Source organism: Poecilia mexicana, unplaced genomic scaffold (genome assembly GCF_051168715.1).
Source record: "Poecilia mexicana isolate PSO_F unplaced genomic scaffold, ASM5116871v1 scaffold_22, whole genome shotgun sequence".
NCBI classification, from domain to species: domain Eukaryota; kingdom Metazoa; phylum Chordata; class Actinopteri; order Cyprinodontiformes; family Poeciliidae; genus Poecilia; species Poecilia mexicana.
In genome coordinates this window covers 3,921,192-3,939,007 of record NW_028263391.1, presented here as the reverse complement: position 1 = coordinate 3,939,007, position 17,816 = coordinate 3,921,192, and the positions used below count along the sequence as shown (strand labels likewise).

The following is a 17,816-nucleotide window of genomic DNA, read 5'->3' as shown; positions in this document are numbered from 1 at the left end:
GGTAATGCAGCATTTGTTTCATCAATCTTGTTGTAAAGCACTTCTATGTCAAGGTAGATCAGATTTGCTGTTATGGTTGTAGTGACCAACCAAAATAACACCAAAACGGAAACAAAATAAAACTTTGGGAATGATTATTGACGATTACTGTCTCAGGTCAAAATAAGATTCTTTGTTTTAGAATCTTATTTTGAAGCAAGAAAGGACAAAGTTCCCAACTTGATGCCTTTTTGACTGGAGTTAGGATGTAAGAGCAGCATCCTAACTTGACAGAGTCAGCAAAACAAAGAATGGGTTACAAAGGAAACCTCCATTACTTTTATAATGTTTGTGAGGCAGCATTATGAGTGAAAGGATAAGTAAAGTAACACAGGACACAACTGATTCAGCATGGTCAGAAAACCGTGACTGGGTAGTTTGTATCAATGCTATAGTTGGTTTCTGTTTAGCAGCTTCCCATTAGCCCTAAGGGTTTTTTTTTTTTTTTAATAAATACAGTCTGTTTGAGCAAAATATAAAAAAAGTGGACTCAACCATGAAATAGATAATGATACAGAGATTGTTTAAGCCACTTCTATGGTTTAGTAAAACTTCATTTGATTTATTTGAGACACAAAAGGGACCGTTTTCAATACTTTCTTTGGAATTAGACAAGCATAAATGGTTCTAGTCAAAACTGGAATACAAGGTAATAACCTGATTACATATTTATTAAAGCAAACCTTCACTCTACTTTTTGAAAACCAAAAAATTAATGTACCCTCCTGTTTAATGAGTGTGATGTATCATCACACCTAGCTGGAAATAAAAAGGCACTGATGTTTTATTGTTCAGATGTATCTGACTCGTGTAAAACCTTTAACCTTCTGGACGCAGCCAGCATTAAAAGGGAAGTATTTTGTATTGTCCAGGCACATAGTGCCATTTGTGATTCCAAAATCAAGTAACTATGTTGCCTTCAGTTGTTATAAAAATACTATAAATGTCAAATATGACTTGAAAAGAAATTTGACTTTGTAATTTAAAGCCCTGAAATTGGGTTTCCGTCTCTTTAAGAAGCTCCTTAAACTCATGAAACTCCACCTTCAGGAACTCGTCACAACTTCACTCCTCTAGTAACCTTTCAGTAACTCAGGAGCTAGTAACTCAGCTCCTTCAGATTAGCAACAGTCTGAAGGGGTAACTACCATTGTTGCTACCTCGATGTTAGCAAATTAGGTATTTGCTAACATTAGGGTAGGTGTTTGCTAGTTCTTGGTGGTCAGTCTGAAGGAGCTGAGAGGGAGAGTCATGGGGAAGGGCTGCTGTGCAATGCTGAAGTTTGGAAACTGCAGCTCCGAGGAGGAGCTTTAGCTTTTGCACCAGTGTGTGGTTGCTATGGGAGATTAAAGGCTTTCTCAAATATGCATGACAGAAACAAAGAAACACTCCAGGTGTGTTTTAGATGAGGAAATAACATTACAACATAATGTAAGCTCAAAACAAGTCAATTCTACATAATTCTGCCTATTTAAATATGCAGCAGTGTTGGTAATGATGTAATTCAAAACTCTGTTACTGAGAATTTAATACACCAGAATCTCACTACAGCAGTGTTTTCATGAACACTATGAGTTTATCTTAGCATCATCTTTAAATGGTTGTGAAGTGAAATCTGGTTTAGTTCTTATTAAGCAAAGAAGGAAACAGTTGGTAAAAAAAGGCCATATGTGTAAACCTGTCACAATCAAATATGGTTAAAAATGATGAATACCGACTGTTTCCGAGGCAGACTGCAGAGTGGAAATGGAGCCAGAGGAAGTGCATTATTGCCACAGGCTGCTTAGGCCAGCGAGGTGAGCTCTGACGTGTCATTGGCTAACCTGACAGCAAGACAACAGCCACAGGGCAAACACCGACACACCGGTTGTGTTGTCCGAAGCCAGCTGCATACTAATCCTCCCTGCTGCTGCTGGCGTTCACTCCAGGGGTGGCAAATGAAACCTGCTCACTGGCCAAGCGGCGCTTCGTTTTCACCGTGGCTGATAAGTTTTGTTCACTGAACCGTGCGCCGGCAGCAGCGGCTGCTCAGAGGTCCTCTTCGACACCCTGCTCCTGTCATCAACCCTGCAGCACCTGCAGATAGGCGGGACCTCTCATGGAAAGCCTAACTACCTGGAATAGAACAAGGACAGAAAACACAGCAGAATACAAATGGCTGTGTAATCCACGCAGCTTCAGACGCTTTGTTTACCTCCTTCTGCTGGGCTCGGAGGTGGGAAGGTGGATAGGGGATCTCGTTTAGGTTTGGTGAAGGAGACGGAGTGAAACAAAAACCGGCATGTCCGAACATGTTTTCATTCACGACTAGAGAGGCAACGATCTGCCGCCCAGTGGAGAGCATCATCTCACTGGACTCGTTTCTATTTGATTGCATCAACATTCCCAAGCCTGGTTACAGATTATTTGTTGTGAATGAGATTTTATACCTAAAAACTGTTTTGGCTTAAAAACAGCTTCTTAATTGGAACTTATCTTTTTGGCCTGGAAAAGTTTTTTCATTCAACTTTTTTGAGATTTATATCATGTTACAATGTTATTTCCTCATCAAAAACATATCTGGAGTGTTGCTTGATTCACGCATGTTTGAGGAATCCTTGAATCTCCCATGGCAACCATTCAGGGGTGCCTAAAAGCTTAGTAGCAATGTTGTGATGACAGGAAGGAGTAGGAGCTTCTTAAAGAGACAGAGTCCAATTGTAAGGTGTCAAATTATGAAGTCAAACTTCTTTTAAGTTATGTTTGATATATATACAGCATTTTCATAACAACTAAAGGTAACATGGCTACTTGACCGTGCTACAAAATCGCAATGTGTGTCAGGAAAATACAAAATACAAGCTTATTCATGTGTCAGAATGGTCCATTCAAAGTCTAGATCTCAATTATACTGGAAATCTTAGGAAAGAGTTGAAAACAAATCCTTCCTGATTGCATCTACCCAGTCTGGCTGGGACTGAGCGATTCCAGATAGACTGTGATGAACTGATTGACTCTTACTTTCCAAATGAAATCTTGCTTAAAAAAATTTAAGTTTGGTGCCCAAAAAGCACTGGCTGCCCAAGATGTCGGATTCTAGGGGACATGCTAACATGACAAAGAAAAAACACTGGAACAGGAATTTTTGCAATAAATAGACAAAAAAAGCTTCTGAGGGACAATGAGGATTTTGAAGTAAATTTTTCATAAATTGCTTTCCTTAAAGTAAAAAGAAAAAAAGATGAAGTTTTGTGAGCCTTTTCACCTTCTACTCTGAAGAAATAAACAAAGCTGACTAAAAATAAAGTGAAGATGCAGGAGGTCTTTGATATGGGATTCAGACATTTTTTTTTCTTGCTGGAGGTGCTGCAGGAGAAGTGCAGTTTAGTCCGAGGATCAAGTTTGATTGTGAAAGCTTTTCTTTTCCTAGTCCCACACTGCCAACATTCATTTCCACAAAGCAAAGGTCTGAAAACACCTGTGCTCAGTGACAAAGACAGGAATAAGCAAGAGGAAGATACCTCGCTGTAGGGAAACGAGAGAGACTTGGCACCATACAGTCATGGCCGAAAGTTTGGGAAATGAAACATTTTGCTTTGTAACTAACATTTTTATAGTTGTTTTAACGATTTAACATATTCTGAAAAACAATTACAATTAAGATTCAAACGTTTTCAATCGTCTATACCCTCGTAACTTAGCAGGTGCTCATCTCCAGCAGTCATAGTAACTTCTGACTCTCCTTTTCAGCCAACAGTGAGCTCAGTAGGTTACGAGTGACTTTTGTTGTATTTTTTCACAGCTTCATCTGTCCTGATGGCTTGACTGAACTCAAATGAAGTTAGCTAAAACACAGAAACTCCTAAAGCTAATAAAGCTCTCCACATGTACTCAGGCAAACTTTTAAAAACCAAACAGTCTGCAAAAGAAATTTGCATTAAGAGATTTACTGAGCAATTGATTTTCAGCACTGCCTGGTGGCTGACATGAGAAAAACAAGAAAAAAGCAAATGCTTTTGTAATCAAAAAGTACTCTATGAGATCCTGAAGACCGCTAAAAATTTGAAGTCAAATTATTATTTTTTACAGCTTCAAAGATAGTTCAGTGGACCGCTGGTATTCTTAAACTAACAAGTGAAGAGATGTCCTCCATCTTCACTTTATTATTTTTAGTCAGCTTTGCTTATTTCTTCAAGACAGAAGGTGAAAAGGCTCAGAAAACAAGAGAATAGAGAATAACTGAAATCTGTAAATGCTTGACCACCTCGACAAATGCTTTGAACTGCAGATTCAAATAGTTCAAACTACCTTAATATGCATTATTACACACACTGGTAACCATCTTGGCTCTACACCAGCAGGTAACATCCACAGTGTTCCTTATCTCAGCCAATCAGCACCAAGCAGCCTTTGCATAACAATCTTGATTGGCTGCTATGCAAAGGCCAGCCAATAGCATGTCAAGCAGCACTGCATCTAGGTAAAGCACAAATAGATGGGGATCCTTTTTACCGGACAATATAAAAAGTTATAAAAAGTATTTTGAACGGTCTTCCAATATCGTCTTCATATATTATTCTTAAAAAATGGCTGAAATGGGTCAGAGCTTTAGAAAATCAGCGAGACTGTAAATCAGTCACAAAGGTGACCTGCATCACCGCCCAAACTTTTGGCCATGATTGCACATGTTCCCTGTGCTCTACCGTCAACTCCGGTGAGGAGGAGAGAGTGAAAGCTTAAAGTCGAACAAAGTGGACCTGCTCATTGATTATTAAACAGCCAAAGACTCTTGGACCAATCAGAACAAAGACTGAGCCGTGAGGTACTTCTTAGGCTACCTGCAACCTGAAAATGATGTCAGACACTAAAAAAACAGGGAGTTGAAGAAAACAGTAAAAAGGGATAAGAATAGAAAAGGAGACAGAAAGAGAAGGATAAGATGAAGAGGGTATAAAAACGACAGAGCAAACAGAAAGGGAAAAGCGGATGAGGAAAACATACAAGCAGTTTTGCAGCAGCAAATGTGTAGATAAAGATTGAGAGAGAAGAAAGAGATTCACAAGGGGAAGAAATAAAAGACTGAGAAGCTGATAGAGGAGGAGAGGAGAGATTCTGGCACAGCACTGGCAGCAGAGGAAGTCAAGCACCTGGAGAGGCCCCTTAGGACAGACAGGAAGGTTCTGATGCATGTTCAGGGCCTCTCCATCTCTCTCTCTCTTTTTCCCCTCCTCCTCTCTCAGGTTTCCCATGGGAACGAGAGAGCGAGTTTGTCAGTCTGCACCAGAAAGAAGCAGCTTAGAGCAAACAACACAGGGTTTGTGTGAGACTTAGTATTTGAAGCAAAAAAGGGAAAGCTTGGCAGCTTGGCTTCCAGAATATTGACAGTTATACAAATAAGATTTGCCCATGTCTCATTTATCAAGTTTGTAGAGCAAAGAGAGAAGCTGCGGCAGAAAGCTGCTAGCTACATCTGATGCCATAGAAATCAAACTTTAGAGTTAACTTTTCTCTCTTACAGACCAAAACTATCAATCTAAGATAAAATAAGAAATCACAAGAATCGAAACCTGAGAAGGAATCAACATAAGATGAAAACTAGGGAACTGTCCAGGATTTGTTTTACATTTCTTTCTCTGCCCAGCAACCACAAAATGGTCAAACCTTCTTGATAACCCTCAACTCAAGGTTTCCCCCAGAAAACCTGCTGAGCCTGGTGGTTGGGTGCTAGGGCAGTCATTCATCCAGCAGCCTGTCGTCTTTAGGTTAAAAGAGCGCCCCTCAGATTAATTTCCCTCCCTGCTACGGTGGGAGTGAAATTACTGTAATAACCAGATATTGGCTGGAATGTGCAACGTCTCCCCTTTCAGAAACAATGGAATTTTTCATATAGCGCAGTGTCACAGAATTACGGTACAGCAAATTTGGTTGGATCGTCGCAGATATGTTCAGCCTAGACAGGTTAATCACTTCATTTAAATCCTTGTATCCTGAAATACTGTATGACTGAATTACTGATCCTTGATGTCTTGACTGCTGTGTACCTTTGGGTCTTGATGTGTACCTTTGGGTCTTGATGTGTACCTTTGGGTCGCCTTTAAGCAACCTTAGGAATTTACTTCCGTATCTCTTTTGATATTTTAGTTCTAGTTTAAATCTATCACCTGTACTCTGTCCAACAAGTGTTTAATTTGTATTTATCAGCTACAAACAGAGACATTAAAAAGAAGTGCATAGTGGTGAGATCTAGTCTTTAAGGGTCTACTTAACCCAGGAAAGTCCCTTCGTCTGCTTGTTTGGTCCAGACTGAAAGCTAACTTCAGTTTTTTCAGTCAGTGTGTTTTGCTTTCACGTTGTGCTTTTTTGCAAGAGGACTACAATTTGTAAACAAAGCTATGGGGGTGTAGCTCATTGCTTCCATTGGACAGAAATATGGGGGGCAGCACACATCACAGACCTGGAAAAATTATAGACTATAGACTCCAGAAGTCCTGCTTGTGGACATTTGTGCTGTTATTACAGCAGCAATACCATTTTCAGTGTCAAGTGCAGCTCATGCGACGCAGGTTTGCTCGTTTTACCATAATGCCTAGCAACAGTGGCTCACAAAATCCCAAAAGATGCATATTTTCACACCAAAGGCGAACCTTACCATAATGGTTTGGAAGCAGACTGAGACTACGTCAGAAAGCGGTCCGGTTGTTTGGACCCCTTGATTGTATTCACACCTGCACAAAAGGTCAGGGCTAAAGGGTGAAATGCACTCCGCTCCATTTAAAGACCAGAAGTGTTAGGTGTGAAAACACCCTAAAGAACAATGCAGCTGGAAGGAGTACAGATGGTGGAAAAGAGGTCAACATCATAATCCATAACCAGATTCAGTCTTTCCTATGGGGTCTTTGTGTAGAGCTCCTGAAAAGCAGGCTGATATTGAATCATGGCTTTGATTTATATTCACTCTTAGAGTCTTCCACATTCTATCCCGCTGTCAATCACCCGCCTCCCAGCCTGTCGGCGGCGCCGGTGACACTAATCCTGAACGACGTTTATGTACAAACACCAACACATAGAGGAAGGGACGGGGGATTGGACCCGTCTGTGCACGCGTGCGCACGGCGCCGCCGAGTCACAGCCGGGGTCAATGTCACTTCCCTTTGAGCCAATTTCCTGTGATTGATCTCCCTCCAAGTTTGAGGCCAGAAAAGCTTTCAGCTCCATAATGATTCGATGAAAACAAATGCCACGGGAAAATGATATAGAGCGATTCGGCGTTAGTTAACAGGTTATAGTTTAATCTGACATCTGGAATTGATTGCATTGAAACCGCCTCACCTCGCTCATTCATGCAGGCAGCAGTAGAAATATTTAAAGGAAAAGCCAGTCAATGTAACGTGTGTGACGGAGGGAGGAACATTCCTATAGCCTGAAGGTCACACTGCAACCCGAAATATCCATCTGCCTCCTATGTATAAATGACAATTGAGTGCATGTGTGTGTTTCTGTGTGTGTAAACCAAATTGAAGGGATACACCTAAGCAACACACACACACATATCGATGCAGCCCTTTGGCGTTCCAAACTGCCATAACATCGCAGAGTTTTCCTTGATTATATTCAGCAGCAGTAATTTTACGTGTCCGTGGGCGGAAAATGAAATGGTAATTTCTTCTGTTCCACTTCACCGACTTTCAACAGGAAACAATCACGATTTAGTCCCAAGCTGAGCGGCGTTCTTTTTCTTGAGTGAGTCGTCAGAGCACTTCACGGCTGCCGAAACCTGCAGCTGCAGAAGGCCGCTGCCGCGAAACGCAGCCTGCGCCTCCGCAGAGAGCCGCACCTTTGACCGACTCAACGGTTCTGCAAAATAAAGCATTGCTGCTACAGATTTATTCATTTTACATTCATTATAATGAGATCAGCAGGGAAGAGGATTAGGGCCATTGAAAAGAAGAAAGAATTCAGACTTTTCCCTCAGAATTTTGATTTTAGTCTTTTGAGATCAAAAGTCAGAATTCTGACTTTTTTCCCCCTCAATTCTGAGCAAAATTTTTTTTTTTTTGGTCAACCGAGGCTCTTACTCTCTTCCGTAGATCAGCCTCATGTGCCTCAACTATCGACGATCAACTTTGTCTGGCTTCACATCTGTGGAATAAGCAGGAACCTAAGACTAAAACCTAGGAAATAATAAGCAGCATCACCACCTATTAAATTAATTTGACAAATCATAAATTAACAAGTAAAATAATAATTAGGTGCAATTTGTGAACAGTTATTTGTTAGTGGTCAACATAACAGACCTATTAAAAGGCAGGTGTTCAGTCAATTGTGTAGCACAATCTAGTACCTATGTTGCCTTCAGAAATTTGACAATTTGATGCCTTAAAATTGGCCTCTGTCTCTTTAAGAAGCTCCTACTCTGCTCGACACTGAGCCTTCAGCATGTCATCACAACAGTGCTATGCTGTTCTCAGGAGCGTGGGACTGAAGTAGCTCAGCAGGTGTGCAGTTCCAAAAAGGGTTTGCCAATTGCTGCTGGCTAGTCTGGAGGAGCTGAGAGGCTGGGATTGCACGGGAGAGCCGCTCTGTGAGGCTCGTTTTTGTGGAAATGGGCAGCGCTTTCTGAGAAGCAGCGTTTAGGCATCCCTGAATGGTTCAAGGATTTCTCAAACATGAATGAAAGAATCAAAGCAACACTCCAGGTTTGTTTTTGAAGAGGGAATAACACGACGACATGATGTAAAGCTAAAAAAAAAAGTCAACTTTACATAAATACCACCACTTTAGAAACAGGCCCAGCAGAAAATGTGTCCAGTGAAGCGTCATCCAGTGCATGATGGTTAGCATGAATGATTCATTTCTGGTGACACTTACAGTACCGCACTGAGCACACAGCAAGGAAAAGCAAGCTGGTAAATGCTTTATAGAGCCCACTGAACACTCAGGCTGTTTACATGCACAGCAGTTTTTCATTATTAATCACTTTAAGACATCACTCTGAGGGAGACTCTGCTTGGAAATAAAAACAGCCTTTTCTTTTACACTTGGACATAATCAAGGCTGCATGTGGAGAAAACACTGAGCAGATTGTGCATACTCTAAGATTCTTCTTCTTCTTTTTATTTTTTTTTAACATCTGATACATTACTGCGCAAGAACGCCTGACTTTCATTCCCAAGGTCTACTTTTTAAATAAAGAAAAAAGACATGCTTTAGGGCTAAAGAACAGGGTAATGCTTTGCTTTTTTTGTCAAATAAATTTATGGATTCACTTAATATTTTGATAGTGTAGATGAATATAAACTTCACATTCTACAATTCCTGATCATGCGGTCAGCATTCTTTCCACTAGAGGGGAAATTAGTAGCATTGCTAATGCTACTAATTAGCATTAATCCTACTAATCCTCAATTTTTGCAAAGTTGAGGCAATTACTTTGAATTTTGCCGTTTCCACCAATCTTTTCTTAAGCAATACTTCAAAAACATGAAACTGAAAAGGAGGATTTATGGTGAAGGACCAATGAGAAGTAAGAGAAGGAGGATAACGTATCCAACTCCAATGTCTCTCTAGCCATGTTTCCAGCCAACTGCCATGTGAATTTTAAGCATCTTTTAAAATGTCACAAAAAAAGAAAAAGAAAAAGAAAATGCCAAGTATGAGTTTTTTCTCATCCACTGGTTTGGAGTGAATTAGCCAAGTTAAGAGTAATTTTGTCAGATGTTGATGCTGCACATGTAATAAACAAGATGTAGAGGTTGCAAACCAGCAAATTGGTCCATGCAACATCAACTCTTTTTCAGGAAATAAAAAAAAGTCTCAATCAGGCGTAAAAACCTTCTTTTACAAAATTGAGGAAATTATTTGGGATTTGGTCGTTTCAATCAATCTTTTCTACTTCAAAATGCGCATAACAATGTTGAAAGGTACTTTCAACATTTAAAGACAGAGATTTACAGATGAGCAGCAAAATCAAATGAAATGGTTCAGCAATGCGTGGCAACAACTGATGGCATCATCCAGGACTGTGGAATATCGTGTCTGGCTGCGTTTCCATTCACCATATTATTACACAATTTCACATCCTGAAATTTATTGGAAATACTGCAATTAAAAAAAAAATAAAAAAGTGTTTTTTGAGAAAAGTTCTAGAGCTATGATCAAAATTGGTTCATTTCAAAAATCTGCAATGGAAACACTTTTTTGTGTGTTTTTTCCAACATTTGCGGAATCCTGACAAAGTTTTCCACACATTTGTAAAGAAAACATGGCTACTGCTGAGCAGGACCTGGATGATTAGCACATCTTCTGTCGGACGGCCTCTTCTCATTTGTTGCATGACGGCCCACAGCATCACCAGTCACAACTCTTTGGATGATATGGTTTAAACATTTAATTGGATAGACAAAAAAAAACAAAAAAAAACTCATTTAAATTAAATTTACACTGGATGAAGACAAGAAAAAATATTTTCAATGCTTTTTAAAAAAAATCTTTCTATGATTTCATTCTTAAAAAGAAATCAGAATCAGCTAATATTAGCACCAAGTAGTTCAAAGCTTTACAAAAACTGAAGATCAGAAAAAAAAAAAAAATTGCTGATCAATTTATTTCTAAAGACATTCGAAAGGATGGAAATGCTGCAAACTGGTGACCTGGAAAATCTAACAGACCAAATATTCCTGACACAGAGGGTAAAAAATTAGCCCGAAGTGGAAGCTTTTCTTCATGGAAATTCAAGTCAAATATCTCCGAGGGGTGAATTTAAATCGTCTTGATGGCGGAGGCATGACTCATTAATATCAATGATTCTCAGCCACCCACACATCAACCCCGACTCGGTTATGGGTCGGGCAGTCGACTGGCTGCCTCTCTTAATGCCTCGTCCCGAACCGAAACGACATCTTCCTGCTGTGGAGAAACCAAATGCGCAAGTCGCTCTCTCCACCGCCGCGGTAACGCGCTGCAGTTTGACTCGAGCAGTCAGATTTAAATGTCTGCTGGATCTCAATAATTGATCCGAATGTGCAAGTCGTTTTCCAGCGCTGCCGATTCCCACGAGCGGTGAGCCGTTCTGTCGTGTCACTGCAGGTGCAAAAGGCATGTTGTCAGTGACCTGATAAGACAAGGATAACAGACGAACGCTGAAGCTTCTACTTTTTCTTTTTTCCTTTTCTTAAATCAAACAAACGCAATGAAAAGATCAAACTGACAGGCTGTAGCAACGATGCATAACAATGAGAGTGAATGCTAAAACCCGAGCGCTGCCATGTCAACTGAAGGGCCTCGCATGTACTTGAGGAGCTGTCATGCACCAAAAAATAAATGAGGGGTGGAAGTGCCCACTGGAAAGCATAAGTTATTTTAATATTAGTCGTACACGCAGCACAGATGTGGCACTCGGATCTCGGGGGACGGCAAATTTTCTGGGCCATCAGGCTGCGGCGCAGTACCCGCTATTACAAGGTTAAATCCCAGTTTCGGTGAGTAAACACACTGGGCCCCACATGTGGTGATTGTTCTGGAACAATAGTTCAGACACTCTTAGCTTCTGTTACCCTGATGCCTCAATCAGAGAGAGAAAGAAATCTCAGGACAGAAGTTAGAGAGTTCTTTTTTTTTTTTTTTTACAAGGTTATACACCGTTAATCATAGTTTACAATTTTTAAAAAATCCTCTGTTAAAAGGGCTAGAGCCCCTTTTCTGAGCAGGATCTTAAATGCTTTTATGTAATTTTGTTCTAAAGCTCATCGGTGGATAAAATTGGTTTCAACTTGAATCAAACTCCAGTTTGTTTGCCTAGAAAGTCCAGTTTGTATGGGGAGGTGTGAATGTGTCTGAACCTGAAAACTCAGGTCTTTGTTCAACTAAAGTGAACTAAAGTGAAAGGTTAGAATGCATATGTGAATGCCAAGTGGGCCAGACACCGCTCTAAAAGCAGGAAGCGGGCTGTAACGCAGGGAATTATGGGTAGATACAATCAGAACAAACACGTGTCTCACGTTAGCTGGAGAAATGGAGTTGTGGTCTCTTTTAGAGAAATCCTCCAACCAATAAAAACACACAACTCCATTTTGGTTTGCATATTGTGACAAAGGAAGTTTTACTCAGTGTTTTTTCAGAGGTTCTTGGTGCAGCGCCCCTACAGGCGAGGAAGGGAAGGGAAGAGGTTTTTTAATGGTTTGGATCGTTCGACGCAGTGCAGTTTGTAAACAAACCAGAGAAACTGAAAATGTAACAAATTTTGGTCTGTAATTGAACTGATTCTAGCAGACTATCAGGTTCTCTTCTAGATAATGATTGATGTTCTGTCTGATTTAGACTGGACACATTCACGTGTTTCTATTATTACCACCTACAAACAGTTGTTTCTAATATTGCTAATCAAATCTATAAAAGCTGTTTTAGTAGCTCAACTTTTTATAAATGGTCACCAGCATTTCTAAACCCAATCTGCATTTATAAATAGTGCTGTGAACAGTAGTTGCACTAAATGTTTCAAGAATTTAGAAAAGCCAGTTGGTTCAATCAAAATAGCAATAATAATAATAATAACTAGCAGTAACGGCCGTTTGAAACAACAGCCACTGTTAAAAAAAGAGCTTGTTAAATGATAATATTGATGTGTTTAAAACAACCCTACTCATAGGATTTATATATGTTATTTAAGAAAAGATTTTGGACAAAGCCAGTGAAGTTAAAAAACCTGACCGGGTTTCAGATTGGCGTCACAAACTGCATTTATACACCTGCCTGAAAAACGGTGACTCTGAACGCAGCTCCATTGATTGTTCCAGTGCTAAACTTGTTAAAACTCAAGAGTTTTTACTGGTTTTTGTTTCTAAATTAAGCTGATTAAAAGTAAAACTTGTTCTCCCTCTGGACCACCAATCAGTCGATACTGAAACAGAACCAGGTAAACAGAAATAGAGTCGGTGCATTTGAATTCAATTCTCTTTAATTATCTGGCCTGAAATTGAAACAAATGTCATCTGCAGTATCATCAAATAAATCCGATTTATTTCTCCAGGTATACAGGATTCAGATTGGCTCAAAGCAGCTCAGATTAAACATTTTCTTTAAGATCCAGTTACATTAAATATAATTTTATTTTAAAAGTTGTACAGTAAAGTCAAACTTTGCTGGCCAAAACAAACGAGGTATTAGCACCCCTCTACGTGTCTCTATAATTAGACGAATTTAATTTGCATCTTTAGCAAATTGTGTCATATCTGTACAGAAAAACTATTTAGAAAACTAAACTTCCTCTTTAAAGTAGCAAAAAGTTTCCATTGTGGGGCTGCATTGTTAAAATGTAGCATTTTGCTCTTGTGGATTCCTCCTTCAAGCAGTGTGGAGTTACGCCGTCAAGAAATTCGTCATTCAGGTCACTTATTACTTCAAAGCGTGCTTACGTTAGCAATCATTTTTTAAATTTCAGTCTGAGCTGGTGGGAAGTGAGAGGGGAAAAAAGTGTAGGAAAACATTTCTACTGCTTTTTTTTTTTTTAACAATTCTCCGGGGCTTTTTTTTTTTTTTTTTGTTGCTTTTTTAGCATCTAGAACGAAAAGCGAAATTCATGTTCATTTCGTGAAATATTTCATAAGAAGTTCGCCATACTTCCTGACTCTGGCTCCCCTTTCTTTCCCCAAAGTGGCATTTCAATTCTAACAACTGCAGAGCTGCGGTATGAAGCTGCTGGACAGCTGGGTGTGAATATGCGAATGCATCTGTGCGCTGTTAACGCGGATGTTTAGTGCATCTGTTTTTGCGGCTGGCGGAGGCTTGTGGAGCTGGGAGGGGTGAGGAGCGAGAGAGAGAGAGAGTTTCTGCTGGTGCTGCAGATAACAGGATGGCACCACCTTCATCTGTCCCCGCGGGGGAGCAGCGGCGCACAGAGAACCGGAGCTCGCGGTGAGAAGGCGAGATTAGGAAACGGAGAACGTCGGAGTAAATGCGAGCAAACAATTTTCACGTTAATTAGCATCCCTTACCGCCCCCGCAACACAAACAACACGGCGCCCAAAGACGCAGAGGCAAACGGGGACGGGGGGTGGGGGGTGGGGCTTGCTAACTTTAGGCTCTCTGCTCATCGGTGCTGAATCAGTGGCAGCCAGCAAAAAAAAAAAAAAAAAGCAAGTGGGAGTGGCAGGTTGGGAGTACAGAAAACGGGGGCAAAGGGGAAAAAAAAGTGTGGAGAGAAAGAGGAAGGGGAGGAGGAAAAGAGGAGAGCCAGAGATCAAAAGGAGATGGAGAAGAGAACAGGAAGGAGACGCTGCAAAAGAGGAGGAAGTGAAGATGGTCGACATGGAAGGAAAGGCTGAACGTTTTTTTTTTTTGTCTGTTCTTTTATTTTTACTTTATCAATTGTTGTCAAGCCGGCTTCCAGCAGTGGGCACGACTTGTTCACAACAACTGCTGACAAAACAATTCGGTGCTGGCAGGTGTGTAAATACGCTGGCATCATCAGCAGCGGCTGAGAGCAGCATCGGTACAAAGTGACAGAGACAGACGGAGGTCACCTTAAACGCTGATCGCTTTCAGAGCTCAAGCTTCTCTTCAGGAGGAATATAGCTTAAGATAAATGGTTTGGAAAAAGTATTCATATCACTTTCACTTTTTTGGGATTTTGTCATGCGACAACCACAGACAGTAATGTTTTATGGCTGTGCTTTATGTCCACTCGTGCAGCTGAAGAAGAAAGCCACAAAATAAGGACAAAAACTGAAAAGTGTGGCATGCATTTGTCTTAGGGGCACACCGATTGCAGTTTGCTGGCCAAGCACCGACTGTCTGCCAAATTTGGCTGATACCACCTTTTTTTGTCTGAAAAGTTGCCAAACATAACATCAAAATTGCTAAGATGGCAACAATGGGCTGACTATAGTTGTACTGGTAGGCAGTCAATCACCCCTCTCTCGAGGAAGACCAAAAAGGGAAAGTGACGAATCCATGAAAACATCGGCCAATCAGCGATCCCCCAAAATTAAGAAAATCTCAGCCAATTTATCAGCCAACTAATTTGTTGGTCCGCCCTTTTGTCTTCTTTTATACAAGCAAACTTTGGAAACATGAGGAGCAACCTGGTTTTACAAAAACATGGTAAAACATGCCATAGTTATTTCAATTTACATAACCAAATAACAGAAAGTACAATATTGGACAGTAGCTGTGACATATTAAGAACAGGAATGGCCATCCAATCAGAGTCCCAGGGTTCTCTTTTCTCCTCTTTGCTTTCCTTCAAAATTAGCCAACATGCTACTTTTTTCCAAAGATGCTACTATTATCATAATGATAGTTACTGTAGGTCAGAGGTTCCCAAACTGTGGGGCCCGCCCCCTAGCGGGGGTGCCGTGTCACTGCAGGGGGGGCGCGGGAAGCCGTCTGGATGAAAAAAACAAAACATGAACACTGTATGCGCTGGGTTTTTACCTTAGAATGACCAACTCTCTGTTATTCCTATGTCAATTTGATACAGTAGAGGCTTCCACACTTCCCATATTTGTGTCCTCTGTCACTTTTATCAGCAGTTAAAACTGTTTAATCCGTTGTTAACATGTCGTAACCTGTTTTTCCGAGCCGCCTTTAAACGCAACATGAGCGCTACGACACTCCTGCTGGGTTTCCACCTGTGAAGGAGACCTGCTGCTGCTGTGCGGAGCTACATAGGTTTGTGTTAGAATCACGGCAGCAAAGAAAACGCAAAGAACTTTTCACAGTTTTCCCTCCAAACTAACCGACTGAGTTGAGTAAAGCTGTTGGATGCAGGTAATGTTAGCTAAAAGATGACTAGCTAATATCAATACAGAACCTTAAGCTTAACAAGTACCTTGTAGGCTACCGATGTTGGTGTCTATTTTCAGCTACGTACATTCATTTTGCCCCCAAAAAAGTCGAGCCCCCCCGCCCCCCCCCCGGTCGTTTCAACCAGACAACCATTTGTAATCCATGGCGGTGGGGGGGCACAGAAAATGTTTGGAAACCACTGGGGGGCGCAGAAGAAAAAGCTTGGGAACCACTGCTGTAGGTCAACATCCACCAATTCACTCCATTCAGTCTATTAGGTTTAGTTTTTATATCAAAATGAAGATACTAACATTAGCACGAGGGCTACGGACAGTATGTGGATCTGCAGTAATACTCTCCATTCTGTATGAAAAAAACAATGTGAAAGCTAACTCGCTAAAATTCTAAAGTTAGCTTAAATGCTGTCACTATTTTTTTCGACTGAGTCATTATAACACATGTGAAATTTTAGTTTTTACTTTTGTCTAATTTGCCTTCTTCCACGCGTTTGCTTCACTTGATTTTATTTAGAGGAACCACTGTAAAGGGGTAAATACAAATATACACCTCATGCAAAATTAAAATCATACTAGTTTTCTTCCTACTTCAGTTATTCATCACTTTGTGTTTGTGGATTTAACATGACAGGATGTGGATAAAGGCAAGAGGGATGAATACATAAATGGTAAATGGTTCCACTATGTTTATACAGTGAACCTCAGCAAAGAGAAAGATTCTTTGTTGTGTCCACAGTTTTTTATAAATGGCTGTTCACAAAAAGTAATGTGCTGAGTCCAGAAAAACAAAGAGAAAAGAAATGATCCTGTAGTTCTCTTGTGGACGACAGGCACACAAAGGAACACACTTGTGGGACACCAGAGAGAAATCACACACATCCAGTCAACCACAATGCGGACACTGTTGTACTTATGGTCCAGTTCATTTTTAAAATCAATAACACATTACAGCAATTCCTGCAGATGTACAATTCAGGCCATCCAACAACAGCAGCAGCAACAACACACGCACATTTTCAGACCTGCTCCAGAACACGCACATCCATAATTACAAAGTACCCCGGACTTATAATATGTTCAGATTTAGCACACTACATAAAAATCGTGTAAGAAATCTGCTCCAACAACCATTTTCGTGTTGCTAAAAAGCAGCAGTAGGCAGTTCTGAAGCTGTCATCTGCAGTGGTGAGGCAAGACTCCTGACTCGCGCTCAGTTCCACAGAGGTGCACAACCTTCCTGCTTTCATTTCAATCTTTCCACGCTCATCAGCACTGTTTCCTGCTGCAGCAGGCAGTTGTTTCAGGAGAAGAAGAAAAAAGCTCTGCATTCTACCTGCTGGGGGAACCTCGTGTCTGGCAACGGAGAATGGTTGGTTGTTCAGCGTCTAAATGAGGCTAAAAGCGGCGCAGTTGCAAATTTATTTATAAGTCTTGAAACTTTTCACAATCTGTTGCGTTACCACAACCAACTCGTCCAAACATTTTTAAAGCTGTAAATCTGAAGCAAGTGGCCTGCATTTGTCTGCAGCCCCCTGACCCCAGGTCTTTGACACACTTTAGCCCTTTCTCCATTGTCATGTCTCACTCCAGCTGTTCAATATCTGGGAATGTGAAAAATGAGCAGTCCATGTGGACGCAGGAGCTGTGATCGACCTTCTGAAGGTTCAGCTTCTCCAAAATTTCTTTGTCAATTATTTTGATGCAGGTTGCCCATCCAGTTGACATGGCATCCACAAGTACCGCCTTCACTCGTCCAGTGACGCAACACCACAGGCCAGTCAACGAATGCAGTCTGCTGCCAATTGAATCACTAGCTTGCACCACCACTTTGGTGGTTTAAAAAAAAAAAAACGGGGAAGAACCGTGCTGGATCTGCAATTGGAGATGAATCTGGCCAAGATTGACTGCTAAGAACCGGTTAAAGCCTGTGGACAAGGGACTTATGGCATAAACCGTGCCAGTGTAGCTCTGGCTGCATGTCTGGTGTCATTTTTCAGC

General features: G+C 40.9%; 1 protein-coding gene across 2 annotated transcripts in view; it reads right to left on the bottom strand.

Annotated features, from left to right (window-relative positions):
* atrn (attractin) overlaps positions 1–17,816 on the bottom strand; it is a 148,039-nt gene that overhangs the window by 60,594 nt on the left and 69,629 nt on the right. The window lies entirely within an intron of this gene.